This window comes from Arvicola amphibius, chromosome 11 (genome assembly GCF_903992535.2).
Source record: "Arvicola amphibius chromosome 11, mArvAmp1.2, whole genome shotgun sequence".
Classification (NCBI taxonomy): Eukaryota; Metazoa; Chordata; class Mammalia; order Rodentia; family Cricetidae; genus Arvicola; species Arvicola amphibius.
This window is the reverse complement of record NC_052057.2, coordinates 114,204,593-114,219,149: the sequence shown is the minus strand read 5'-3', so window position 1 is coordinate 114,219,149 and position 14,557 is coordinate 114,204,593. Positions and strand designations below refer to the sequence as shown.

The window sequence follows — 14,557 nt, the reverse complement described above, 5'->3', positions numbered from 1 at the left end:
TAACGGGGGATACGACCTTATTTCACAACTGCCCCCGAGAGCGCTCTGAATAATTCAATCAAGGAACAGGCACAGAACCTCCAGGGCCCCATATAATCATCCCACAAAAAGAGGAAGAAAAGATGCGTGAGAAACAAAGCGGTCACAATAAGGAATGGGCAAAGCCAACAGGTCTCAAGATGCTACAGTATGAGCCTAGGACTGCAGGCCAGAGCAATGACTACATGGATCTCAAGCTTTCATGGACCCTCCCTGCCCCCTGCAGAGCAGTTCAGTCTGAACTGGGAGCCTCTGACCTCACACTAGGCTGAAACCTGCCTTCCCGCCACTCTCCTCCATGGATTCTGCTTCAGTGATGTAGAGAATATGCACTTCACTAATTCCTAAAAGGGCTTTCTGAGATAGCAAACTGCTATTGACTCAGCCTAGGAAGTGCCAGGCTGGGGCAGGGCCCGAGGAAAGATGGCACAGCACCCAGCACCCATCACCCATCCTGCACCATAAACCCCCATGTGGGCCTGAGGACAGCTATGAACACACACACACATGTGCACATGCACACACACACACACTCTTTTGTGCTATTACAATGGTTTTGGTACTTCCTGCTATGATCCTCTTCACCTACACAGGGTGAAGACACCACAACAGCAGGCATTTAAAGGAAAGAAATCTCTGCTGCAAGCGTAGCTCAGCCAGCCTCATACCCAGGGTCAGCATACTGGTTTCATACTAAATATAGCCTCTAGGAAGGCGGGTCCTGTGAAGACACCAATGTGAGCGCCTTCACCAGACAGGTTGGGGTAAGTAGGGAGGGGACAGTCCAGGTAGACCCAAAGTCAGGGCCTGTGAGAGCTACTCTATCACGCCAAACTCAAGTGCATGAGCCCTCAGACACCAGGAAAGGGGACGACACCGCCCCCAGCACATGGCCTCGCCCAAACAACCTAAAGACTGCTTATCTCTGCACCAATGCCTGTGTTATCAGAGTAGGACCACTGAGTACCTGTGACTGGAAACTCTTGGGACCTAGCTTTCGCAATAGCTAGAAGTACTTCAGATGTTGGGAAGTGATATCTTCCTTCTCAGATTTTGGAATACTTGCACAACTTGACCGAGAAGCATCTTGGGGTAGAAGGCTTCAAAGTCCCCAAAAGGACAGATTTCTAAAATGTTCAGATTTCAGTATATTCGGATTTTGGAGGGGATCAGGGAACGTTGACTATGTGACCACAATTCCAAGAAAATCCAGTGAACTATAGAAACCCAGATGCAGACCCATCGAGGCCTTCTCATCTAGCCCAGGGACCTCAGAAAGATAAGAGGCATGAAGCAAGCGTCGTGTGATTTGTGCATAGGGAGCCCATTCTGGATTTCAGTTACTACTACTTTGCCTTCTGTGAGTACACAGCCATCTGCTTAGCAGAGCGCTGCCAAGAACATGGAGTCAAGGAATTGCAGAGTCTTGCATGGCAGTACTCAGGGGAAATAGCAAGCCACAGCCATGAAGCACACACTGCCTTCTGTTTTCTCCTACAGCCATAAGAAAAAGGAAAATGGAAATAAGTAATGGGGCAATATTCTGACTTTAGCCTAAGAAATCTAGGGAAAAAATTATCAATCCAGCCAGTGTTTAGTATAAAAAGTGATAGGGTTACCATTTTTGCATTTCCTTTTCAAATTAAATCTTCAAACCTGAGTGTAGTTTCACATGGGTAGAATATCTCAGTTCAGGATGGCTCCATTTTCAGTGCCAGGTGAGCAAGCAGCCAGTGGTTCCCCCTCCCCCCAGCAGCCAGTTGTCCCCCCACAGCAGCCAGCAGAAGTTTGGGCTGCCAGTGCTTCCCGAAAAGACCAAGGCATTCACCTCCGGTGCCACACATCTCCCGTGCTCCCAAATCTCTCAGGGTGCTGTTCCTCATTGCCACTGCAAACTCCTTCAGCACGTGCACGACTATAACAGTGCCCCATGCTCCAAAATCCCTCAAGATGCAGTTCCTCATTGCCACTGTGAACTCCATCAGCATGTGAGGGACTGATGACTAACCCTGACCTATAGATAAGGACCACACACACCACAGCAGAGACTTAAGTCTGAACCAGATGGCCAGCAGACTCAACCGGCTCCATTACAACTGACATCCTCTGTTTATTTCTGGGAAGAAGTGGACTTCACGTCTCTGCATCCAGGCCACTCAGGCATCATGAAGCTATGACTGCTTCCTTTGCTCTTTTTATTCAGAACGCACAGGGCTGAAGAAAATTCAAGAGAAGACATAGCAGAAGGCTTTTAGAATGACCAGGGAGCACAGACCAGAAAATATACAAAAAGAACTTCAGGCTAAGGAAAGAACAGGGGTGGAGCTTGAGATGGTAAGAAAGAGGATTGCAGATGCTTTGGCCATGCCAGGGAAGACCCAGAAAAGCCTACGACACATTCTTTTAAGCACAGCAGCCAGGGCTTTGAGCAGCCTGGAAATGTGACCAGCTGATCTCTTAGCTGACGCAGAAGTGAGTATATTAGAGGCAAGAAGATGAGAAAAGGAAAGATTTCCAAGGTAGAAACTAAGATAGAGGTACCCCAAGAATGCGGCAAGATCTGAGCAGGGCAGAAATGTCAGGGTTGGGGCATTGAGGCAGGGGCATGGCTGAAGGATCCAAAGGGTTTTCAGTTTCCAGTAAGCTGCCAAGCATGACGAGAAACACCTGAGAGTCTGACCGGTCCTCAGCCTGCACAGCGCAGGTCCTGGCTCACAGAGGCATGCCCGCCGGGAAGCTGACTCAGTCATGGGAAAGAACTCACCCCTTTCTAGGGAAAGCATCCTGGGTTTTTTGTTGCTGTGATAAACACTATCATCAAAAGCAACTTGGGGAACAAAAGGCTTACAAGGTACACAATTCATCCTCAAGTGAAGCCAAAGCAGGACCTTAAATGAGGACTGATGGGGAGCAGTGTTCCAGGCTTGCTCAGGCAGGTTTCCAGCACAGCCCAGGACCACCTGCCCAGGGGTGGCATACCACCTACAGTGGGGTGTACCCTCCTATATTACTCAGTCGTCAAGATCACGTACCACAGACACCCTCGCAGGCTAACCTAATGGAGGCAATTCCTCAAATGAAATCCCCTCTTCCTAGGTGTTATCGAGGGTTGCTTCAGGTCGACAAAAGCCAGACATGAGGTTTCCCAGGTTTCCACGGAGAATCATCTGAGCCACTGAAACCTCTGAGCACAAAGCGCTGCGCCATGTGAGCCGCAAGAGGCTGCAGGAGGCTGCAGGAGGCTGCAGGAACATTGCTCTTGTTTGCAGAACGAAGTCTCTCATGAGCTTTCTGCTGTTTCACAGGTCCAAACGCAGGGGAAACATGCATTCTGACAGAATATTCCATATGATATACTTTTTTTGGGCGGGGTGGAACCTTAAACCACCTCTGCTGCTACGATAGCAGGTGGTATTTCATAAAATACCCTAGACATAGTGGCTTCCACACAGAAACTTACTTCTCACAGTCTGCAGATAAGAAGCACAAGGCCAAGGGGCCCACATATGTGCTGTTTGGTAAGTGTCCATTTCCTGGGTCACATATTGTAGCTTATCACTGTATCCTCAAGATCAGGTAGATGGCTCTCTAGCTTGTTTACGATGACGCTAATGCCATATGTGGAATCCTCTTCTCTCCTAACCTAATTGCACCCCAAAGCTCCCCAATCCTAGCACTTGGGGATTAAAAGCAAAAACATAAAAAGTGCATCATCTATAACATGATGCACTGTGTTAAAAACAGAGCCAGGAACATAACACAATAGTAAAGGTCTGCCTCATTTTTGTATATATGAAGATTTTTTTAGATGGACTTAAGGAAGAATAAATCAGCCATAAACAATCAAATGCTTTTAATTTAGTTATACTGAAAAAAAAAAACCTTTCTTTGTGGAACCTCCCAGGTTAGAGTAAAAATGTTCCCTGCTATTAGATCAAACCTATTTGATGTTGAAATCAGGTAGTATATATGTACAAGTTTCAAATCATTTCCCTCCCTGTTTTAAATTTCAAAAACAAAGAAGAATGAAAATGATAAATAAAGAATAATTATGAAAAACTGTTTTTATACCTTAAGCTTGATGATAGCAATTCTAGGATACCAGGCATTAACCATGAAGTGGACGGACACTTGGTTCATGATCATCAATACATCATCATGATTAACACATGATCAACTTTGCAAACAATCTATACCAGACAAAACATGTGTACCTTGATAAACTTCTGTCTCACAAAAGAGACACACAAAACCAGAGAAACTCTGTAAGATGCAGCCATCGGCTGATAGAGCAGCTCTAAGATGCAGCGAGTTCACAGCAGATGTGCTGGAGGAAGAGCTACAGCCCAGAAGGTCTCCAGAGGACCGAGACTTAGGGGACCTAGTTGGCCTATTTTAACAGACTGGGGAAACTATATCTTCCCAGGATGATTTAAAAACATTCACCTAGCCGGGCGGTGGTGGCGCACGCCTTTAATCCCAGCACTCGGGAGGCAGAGGCAGGCGGATCTCTGTGAGTTCGAGGCCAGCCTGGTCTACAAGAGCTAGTTCCAGGACAGGCTCTAAAAAAAAAAAAAAAAGCTGCAGAGAAACCCTGCCTCGAAAAACCAAAAAAAGAAAAAAGAAAAAAAAAAAAACATTCACCTAATTAGTGAGGCACAGTGATCGCACCGGAGGTACTCGAGAGCAATGGTTAGAAGGCGATCGGAATGACCTACAGGGTACCCAGAAACTTCAGCCCTGAATTATTAGCAGCTGTGCCAGTGTTTTCAGAAGAGGGTATCACTGAACTGGGGGATTTAGGTACAGCAGCTGGCAGACCACACAGAACAAAAGAGTGCAAGACTGAACTCCTCACATTCTTCCCCAGTTCCCTCTTTGCCTGGCTGCTCGAGCTGAGCCATCTGTTAGCCTGACCTTGGTCTGGTACCCACACTCCTGGTGGCCCTTGTTTCCCGTGTGTAGACAGCAGCCCGTGGGACACGTCAGCCTCCCTAGTCTCAGGAGCCTCTTCCTTATATTGTATTCGCCACTGGCTCTGCTTTCCTGTAAAGCCCTGACTGTTGCAAGGCATGGGCTTTAAGGCTGTCAGGTAGTTAAAATGCAAAACTGGAAGTAAGACAAAGATACCTAAGTATTTCAGACACACAACACGCAACGATTTGTTCCTGTGTCGGTGCGTTAATTAAAAGTTCCTGTGATGTGGTTTCTTTATCGTCCACTCTCAGTACCTAAGAATCAGAAGGCTTCACGTGGAGAAATGGCTCCAGAAAACCCTCAGGGGAAAGAGTGATTGGGGATTAACAAGGAAAACAGCCCAGTCCTGTGCTAGAGAATGCTGAAAGGAGAGTAACCGCAGGAGAAAGCAGATAAGCAAGGCAGGAAAAGTCACGTGAGCTGAAACACATCACACTGATGGGAAGGCAGAGCCAGTTCTGCTGGGGGGAAAAAAAGAAAAGAAAATGAGAAAAAAAAATGCAGCATGGATGCTCACACTGAACACAGAGCAATCTCTCCCCCTCAACACACATACCTCTCTTTTCCTTCCCTCCTCGTCCCCAATCTGGCAGGAGTGGGACTCTCACCACCTCTAGAGAAATGGGTGTTTTTATTTGTTTATTTAGTTTTGTTGTTTTTTAAAATTCAAGCAATTCCAATAGCCCACAAATCTTTCCTGGTAGTATTTAAGAATATTTCAAGAACCAGCAAAATATATATTTTATAGTGATCATATTTTCCCCTAGTACGATCTATAAATATAAATTAATAAAATCTTTAATAAATCAAAGAACTAAGTTTCTGCGCAGTCAGCCTGTTCCCTGAAAGCTGAAAGCCACCTTGGCCACACATAATGGTTCGGCTGTGTCCCATAGTCAGACATGCAGCCATATTGGAACCCCAGACACTGCAGGGCATCAACAGTCAGTCACCCATGGCCACCACACGAGAACAAAGTCCTACCAGGAGGTGATGACACAGGCCTTTAATCCCAGCACTGGGAGTCAGAGGCAGGTTGGATCTCTGTGAGTTCGAGGCCAGTCTGGTCAACAAGAGCTAGTTCCAGGACAGGCTCCAAAGCTACAGAGAAACCCTGTCTCAAACAAACAAACAAATAAATAAATAAACAAAACACAAAACAAAACAAAAACAAACAAACAAACAAAAAACCAACAGAAACCCAGCGTTCCAATTATTGATCATTTGAAAGAACATAGGGCAGTGAGTGGTTAAAAGGATTTTTAAACGCACAAAGGCACAAGCAAATCTACAAAGAGCCTCCCAGTTCAACAGTGTTTCTTTACCAATGAAAATACACACATACACACACACACACACACACACACACGCTATCATTATCTGCCACTAGTCCCCACTTACCATGTGCCCAGTTTCCAAAAGTTTATTATTCATTTTTCAGTGCTTAGTGCTGGTAGCATCCGGGGCCTCTGCATACTAAGCATGTGTCTGCAATCAAGCTGTTTCCAACAAGAATGGAATTGGTGGCCCTTGGGAAGCCACGGACAAAAAGGTGACGAATGTGGCTGCATGTGTGTGGTGACTCAGTGTGTACATGTACGCACATCCATGATTATGGGGTGGCTGCACGGGGTCTGAACTTTGTGTTTTAGTCACCAAACTTCCCATAAAAAAAAAAGTGTGCAACAAGCAACCGGTAAGCCCTTCAAAAGACTAGAAGGTTAAAGATGACCCAAACATCGTTATTTCTAAAAGAAGTATTTCCTTCTGAAAGCTATGAAAGCATTTAAAACAAAGAACTAGCTGGTAACAGCAATGACAGACAGTCCCTAAAAGGGACAGAAAACAACAAAGCAGGAACTGGGGAAGAAAATCCAGTGTGGAGGTGTGGAAGAGTGCAGTGCTCCACTGCCGTAGGCCACTTTCACACTTCCCACCACCTTGAGTCCCTCTGCTTTTCAACCTGTTATTTATGGGTAGTTGTATATGCATGTGTGTGCCCCTGGAGGCCAGAAAAGGCCATCACATTTCCTGGAGTTGGAGTTACAGGTCCCCTGACATGTGTGCTCGGAGCCCAGCTTAGATCCTCTGGAAGAGATGGGAGGGATCTTCACCATCCCACTCCTGGGATTTTATTATCTAACAGCTAGGTATATCTGTAAGCAGAACCACTGGCCTCAGGTGACCTGTGGCAACATTCAGCTCAGAGAACAACAAGCCTTAGTTTCCCACAAGCCTCCGCAAATCCGCTGCCCCCAAGCAAGCCCTTGCTCCTAAGCACAACCTCCTCTTCCCTCCAGCCCCTCTGCTCCCTGACTGAGGAACACATACGCACACCTCAGCTGAAAAGTCAGTCACTTTGCAGCTGCAGCAGAGGACAAGATCACCACTTGACACTAGGCCTTTGGGCTGTGTCACCAAGATCCCAGAGGACAAGGGCCTCCTTGCCAGCAGCAGGGCAGTGCAGCCGGCACTATGTAGCCAACCACAGTACCAGGCCCTGCACAACCTGCAGCTCAAAGGTGAGCAGCTCAGGCCAAGACTCACTCAACACACCAACAAAATGCATGCGAAGTCTGGGTTAGGGAGAAGAGGAATCGGTGAAATCCACCAAAGTAGCTGAGAACGGCGCTGTTACCCTAGCTTCGGCAATCACGGTCAACCCAATACCGTAAGTTCTGTCCTGTGGCCCATATGATGAGATCATATGACCAGGAAGGACTAAGGCTCGGAATCCATAACAGAGAAAGACAGGAGTTCTGCACTTGGTAAGCTTCTCACCTAACTTCCACAGTGGTTTTGGAAGTAGGTAGGGCAGACATTCCCATGGTAAAGACAAGAAACAAAGGTCTTGCAGGCTGGGGGACTAGCTGGACTTCCCAGAGCCAGCTGCACCTACACTGACTGGACTGGGAGATTCTCTCTCTTCTCAAGGAACCTACTTGCTGTTTGCTGGCTACAAATACACTTCTGACCTGGGATTGCCAGGGCCTCAGCCTGCCCAGTGACTTAACAGCAACAGTGTGGATCTCCTGGGTCTGTCTCCACTCAGGGCCAGTCACAGGCACTGCCTAGAACCCAGACACACAGAGGCTGAAAAACTCCCTGAAGCATGGCGAATCTGGCATTGCCAGATTGCTGGTCTCCCTGATGGCAGCCATCACAACATAAATGCAATGTGCATCTCCCTCACGTGTATGGGAAGCGCACTGCAGTCTTCGTGCCCAGTGTCGTTTTCTGCAGCAGTTTCTGAGTGGCAGGCAGGTGCTTCCTCAAGGCCTGACCTTGCTCGTGTGTCCTCCCAAACACAGGGCTTCGTTCACTTCAGTCAGTGGCATGCGGTAAGTACAAGCCAGCAAGTCCCCGCAGCTTGATCTGCCACCCCCCCCCCCCGCATGAACCTGATCGCAATGCGTACATGCTTTCCTGTCTCGTGACCTGAATATCAGGACCCTCATCACAGCTTGTGTCGTGTCCCAGTCCATGTGACACCGTAGTTCTATCCCAGCGGCATAGAAAGGGACATTCTGTCTCAAACTCAGAGGTGTGTCAGGTGAGGAGGAGAAGCCCACGACACCCCCCCCCAATTCCTTGGTAATGGCTTGCTGCTTCCACCACTGTCTGTCCCCTTCCCCACAACTGAGTTTCCAAATGGGGACATTAAAGCCAGGTCCCCTCAGGATCAATCCACCAGCTCCTTCCATACACAGAGTAAATGAAGTGTGTGTGTGCGCGTGCGTGCGCGCGCGCGCGCACACACACACACACACACAGAAAGAGAGAGAGAAAGAGAGAGACACTGTGGTCTGCAAGGCCAACAGGTGACCTGGTTCCTTTGTTTCTTATTACAAGGGTAGAAGGAGTTCTGGCTATCACAGGGCCTTTGCATAAGCCATGCTATGATCAAGCATCCTTCAAATGTTGCCTTGTTGATTTTCTTTTAATGATCACAATCACTAAAGTTCTCAATGAGACTCTCTAAAGTCACACAGCCCAGGTGGTAAGCTCTCACCATTTCCAGCCATACTTGTTATTCCTTTAAGTTGGGATCTGTATATTCATTTAACCCCGTGGTTCTTAACCCACAGACCGAGACCTCTTTCAGGGTCACATATCAGAAATCCTGCATATCAGACATTTACAGTACAATTCATAGAAGCAGAAAAATTACAATTATGAAGCAGCAATGAAAACAGTTTTAGGATTGGGGGGGTCACCACAACAAGAGGAACCACATTACAGGGTCACAGCATTGAAACACCTCTGATTTAATTTATTGTCTGTTTCCTCAGTTTGCCCTCTAATGCCTCCTGAGGTTAGTTTTGATTGACAGGGTCTGGAATCACCAAGGCAAAGCGCTTCAATCACACAGACAGGGCTTGTTGGGGATAGGTTGGCTTCTGAGCGTGACTATGAAGTAGGCACTTGATCTCCAGTCAGATGAGGTGGGGAGCCTGACCACACATGAGGGCAGCACCATTCCCCAGGCTTCCATTCCGGATTGCATTGCTGGAGAAAACCAGCCTAGCAGAAGCTTCCACCTCCTGCTCCCCAGCTGTAGTTGCAATGTGACCAGCTGCCTCAGGCTGTGCCTCTCCAACTTCCCTGGAATTCTGAGTCAAATAAATCTTTGTCCTCTAAATTGCCTTTGTCAGATACTGAATCATAGCTACAGGACTCAGAGTTAAAGGAAAAGCAATTCATAATACAAGCCAGGAACAGGCAGGGACTAACTACGTCTTTCCTGGCTAGTGTTTATAAAAAAAAAAAATTCCTGGCACACAATAAATCCTCTGCAAATAATGTTTAATATAGTAACCATGACAAGAGAAAATATTAACCATATTCTTTTGCATAATTATTTTTTATTACTAAGTTTATGGAGCCAAAGCACCATAGGCAAGAAGGGTCATTTTGAAGTACTACCCATGATTCTTCTTTAAGAAGACATCTAAAAAGATGAAGAAAACCATGTAATGTCAGGAGGAGAGGAAAAAAACCTGCTTTTCATTACAACACAAACACCTGAAAATCCCAGTGGCTTAGGACTGTGTTTTCAAAGTCCTTATCTGGAACTGGACAATTTCAAACCACATTGATCTTGGCCTGGTGCACAAACCCCACCATGGAATTCCTACGACTCTTCCAGAAACCAGTCTGCTAAATGATAGTTTTCTCAAGCTGAAGTGTTCTTTGAGTATGCATCCAAAACATTTACAATTTTAAAATTCCTACTCTAGCAGCAGCTGAAAATTGTGTTATTGTGCCCATCCCCCCTCCTTGACAGTTCTGGGAGAGAGAAAAAAAGGAAGCAATTTGTTTAGCTACTAAGCTTTAAAAGAATTGGGGGGGGGTCAAGGCTCATAAGCATAAGTCCTTATGTAGCCCCCTCATGAGACGAGGGAGGGAGGTCAAAACTTAAAAGAGGTATGTTTTATACACAGGAGATGTTTTATACACAGGAGTATGTTTTCTACTCATGAGAGAAACTGCACCATGTGAAAAAGATTAAGGTCCTCCTCAGTCCCTTCTCATGCACAGGAAGAAGCCAAAGATGTCAAAAGAGGCAGATGGGTTGTGTACGTTTATTAATTTCATATCACAAGAGCTTCATTAAGAAACCTGCCCAAGTCGTCTACAAACAAGATGAGAAAGGACGGTGGCAGAGGAGGAAAGGTTGGCTCGTATCGGTATGGACGATGAGAAATACATTCCCACAGCATTAAAGCTTTGGGGACAGCAGGCCAACACTGGGCCTGAGTCACCAGCTCTTTTCGGGGGTCCCCGAGTATGGCTTGTTTATATCACTCTTTGTGTTCCTGTAGGGTGGTCGATTCAGAAACACCAACCATCAACAACAACAACAACAACAAAAAAAAACAACAACAAAACCACATTAAGTTAGGCTCTGCCTCAACTGCAAAACAAAACATGCAGGGACTGGAAAACAGAGCAGAGATTTGCTTCGACCTTCATGGTCCTGTTTAGCAGATGAAAGCGATCCTCATAAACAAGTGCACGAAGGAGAGGACGTCATAAGGTTAAATGGAGAGCCGGGGCTATGATGAGCAGACATCCCAAACAGACCCAATGGCTCAGCTGTCTTTATCAGCCTTTTATCTAATTCAAAGACACTCATCTGCACCCTCACCTCCTAAAGCAAGTCACCTTTGTCAGGCATTATGACATTTCTCTGGGGTTAAAGAGAAAAAAGCTGAATTTTTCCTAGTTTTGGACTGTTTGATGAGCAAGCACTAACCAGAAAACCCAAACCCCCTCACTGGATGATGAGATTTCTTGATACCAAAGCTGGGGAGAAAGGAGCAGGCAGCTCCAGCCGCAGAAGGGGAGCAAAGGTTTTGCTTCCCTGGGCTCTGGTATTTACACACATCTCGCTGTTTATTAGCTATGAGTCGGATGAGGCATGCAATTCGCTCACAGAAAGCAGATAACAGCAAAGCTATTGGCTGTTAGAGGAGTAGGAGAAAGTCGAGAGATAAGCTGCTCACAGAACTGGCCTTTGGAGATAACGGGTGAGGGGCCAGAGAACCCTCTCCTGTGTGCACTCACTACTTCCTAGCCTGGGTGCTCACACAGCCCAGATCCCAGCAGGACAGAATAAATTCAGTCTTCACCTTGACATCAACTCTCATTACAACATACCAGGGTCCAAAAAAAAAAGATCAGAAGCAACAACAATAAAAAGAAAAAAGAGCAGGGGGGGGGGGGCGCAGACCCTAAGACAGGCTTCCCTGAATTAATTCAAACTGCTAATAGGCACCTTGTATTTTTCTCTGTTGGAGGTGCGTATCATAAAAACAAAAAGTCGAGGGGAGCTGGAGAGGCTCTTGGCTTAGGTGATTCCACCTAAGTTTAAGGTGGAGAGACAAAAGGGAAGAGTATAGAAATGATTTTCATAAGCAATGTGCATTGAACATCCAGAACATTAGAGGGCTCTCAAAGACAAAACATTCTCCAGGCAAATGCCCAAAAGATTTAAAAACAGAAGAGGAGATGGGTGCAGGCTGGTGTCTGTATTGTGGGTTTTTCACAGAGAGACAAACACAGACTCCTGCGGATTAATCAATCCCTGGTTTTCCTGAAGCATACCTGTGCTGTGACTGGGCTCCCAGAGCTCCCCACAGCACCACCTACTGGTCCTGGGCTGTATCTACAGCAGCGCCACTTCTGGGAGGACCGCAAGACTTGAAAACATTGAAAAATGGGAAAAGACTGTCACTTCAAAGTCAATGATGGAGCTAGAGCGTGGACTGACAGCTAGCTGACGACCGTTGTGTTGTGAGCATCATTTTGGTTACTGGGAACGGCAAGTGGGTAGTTTCATTTTTCTCACTGTTTGTTTAGGCTTTAGATCTCGACCCCAAGGCCTTAAAGCTAGAGCCAGGGCATTCTCTGAGGAGGTGGTCACACAGCGCATACATTCATCTTTCATTAATGATAGGAATGACGAGGGTTAACTAACACTATGACAACGTGGGTACTTTAACTAGACATTGAAATCAGCATTCTACACCTTGAGAAGGGGTGATCTGGGGATGAGGCTCACAACAGAGGTTTTCCCTTACGTGTAAGCCCTTCGCAGACCACGAGGCCCCTTAGAGACAACCAGTTCCCATCATGAAACCCACTAGGCCGTGACTGGATTCAGACTCAGAGACCCAATGAGTAACAAATTCTCTCTTCCCAGACACTGAGGAGACACAGCCAGGAGCTTGTCAGTCTGCTACAAACAACCCAATCTCAGTTCTGATCTAAAATTAAATCACAGACTCAAAATAGAGCATGCTGTAAAAGATCTGGGGTGGAAACAAACAAAAGAAACATTTTTTTTCTGAACAGCAAGAACATGAATTGAAAATAAAAACAAAAATATAGCTGGTATTTTTCTAGCTCTGCTTCCACCGCCTATATTAAGGCCTTTGCAGATTTTCGGGCTCAAGAAGCAATGCCATCCCTGTGTCTAATTCATGATTTTTAAGGGGAACGATCCAAGAACTGTTACAGATTAAATAAATGTAAAGGAGCAGATCAATGGCGTGTTACCATCAGCCTACCCTTATCTTTAAATAGCGATGCGTACGTAATAAATACCTCATTTGAATGAGCAGGTCTCAATAGCACAAAATGAACACAAACAATAACAACAGCAACTACCCAGGACGGTCACATGACTTAGCATGGTGGGTGCTAAATAACTCTTTAGCACCAACAGAGGAAATGAAAATGGAAGTCGTATTATTCATACTGAAAAAATGCTGATTCGGCTATCATACTCCCGTCTGTAAAAATAGACTCGGCGGTCCTCGCAAGCCAGCCAGGCACTGTTGTCACAGATGTGCGCCAGATTTGCACAGGACATAGCTTGGCTGTGGGGAAACCCGGAGTTTGTCTGAATCTTAGGCAGGAAAGAACGCCTGTTCTTTCTTGGAGAGAGGGTGGTGTTCAATAAATCCGAATAGCTGCTTGAAAGGGTTAAAAGAAAAAGCAAGCTGGGCGTCAGGTGGTTTTATTCCCACTTTGGGAAGTAATAAAGCAAAGTTATCGCCTCTTCCTTCTCCACTAGCCAGGATGCAGAGACTTGCCACTGCCGCTTACACCGTCAGGCTCTAACAAAAGGAGGGCAGCGCAGACACCCAGCCGTCTACAGCCTGGCATTGTCGCCAAGTACTGAGTGGCGCTAGGTGACAGGGGCACCAGTGAGCCAGGACCAATTTGATCTATTCCCAACCTGCATGCTTTCAAAGAAATAAGAGGCAACCGACCTGTGGGAGGACTGGAGGGTGTGTGTGGTGTGCTGGAGGGGGGGGAGGGAGAGAAGGGGAGGGTGCAAACAAACTTTCAAAGCCCTGGGATCTGCATTCCTGCAGGAACTGGCAGCACACTGGCGCGCCCACGGGATGCCCAGCGTGGGGACGTAGAACGGAGAGGGGCAGGGGCCTCCGCCTCCTCTCGCCCACCCTCTCCCCAGCAGCTAGCGTTCCTTCCCAGCCTCCGCCTCACCGCCGGCCCGGGGCTCGCAGGCGGGCGCAAGGCGGACAGCGGGGGCGGCATTCCCGGCGCCCTGGCCCGGTCGGAGCAGGACCCTGAGCCGAACTCTCCAGCCGCCAGCGCCCCAGCTTACCTTCGCCGCTCTCCCGCCCCTGCAAAGCGGCCAGGCCGGGCACCAGGCTCCGGAGACCGCGAGGAGGAGCTTGGGCCCCGCGGGGCACTGCAGGCCGACGTGAAGCGGCCGCCGGGTCCTCACAGCCGGCTCCGAGCGGACCGCACGGGCCGAACGGGCCTAGGTCGCGCGGCAACGGAGGGCTGGGCAGACCGCCGCCGCGTTTGCACCTCAGCACAGAGGGGCGGGCTCAGGCAGCCTCCCCCGGAGAGCTGGGGAGGGAACTTGGAGCCAGTTGCCCAGAGCTCCTGTCCCCACGCAGCCGGCACGCCCCCAGGAGCGCCCCGCCCCCAGCCCACCTTCCCGCCCCACCCCCTCCGCAGCCTGCTCTCCTCCCCGCCCCCCTACGCCCCGCCCACC

The 14,557-nt window shown here is 47.7% G+C and overlaps 1 protein-coding gene across 1 annotated transcript in view; it reads right to left on the bottom strand.

Moving 5' to 3' along the window:
* Fam110b (family with sequence similarity 110 member B) overlaps window positions 1-14,340 on the bottom strand; it is a 119,332-nt gene extending 104,992 nt beyond the window's left edge. Inside the window, exon 1 of the mRNA XM_038348016.1 lies at window positions 14,159-14,340. The gene's annotated coding sequence lies outside the window, so the exon portion shown is untranslated. The remainder of the gene's footprint in view (window positions 1-14,158) is intronic.
* Between the last annotated feature and the right edge of the window lie 217 nt (window positions 14,341-14,557).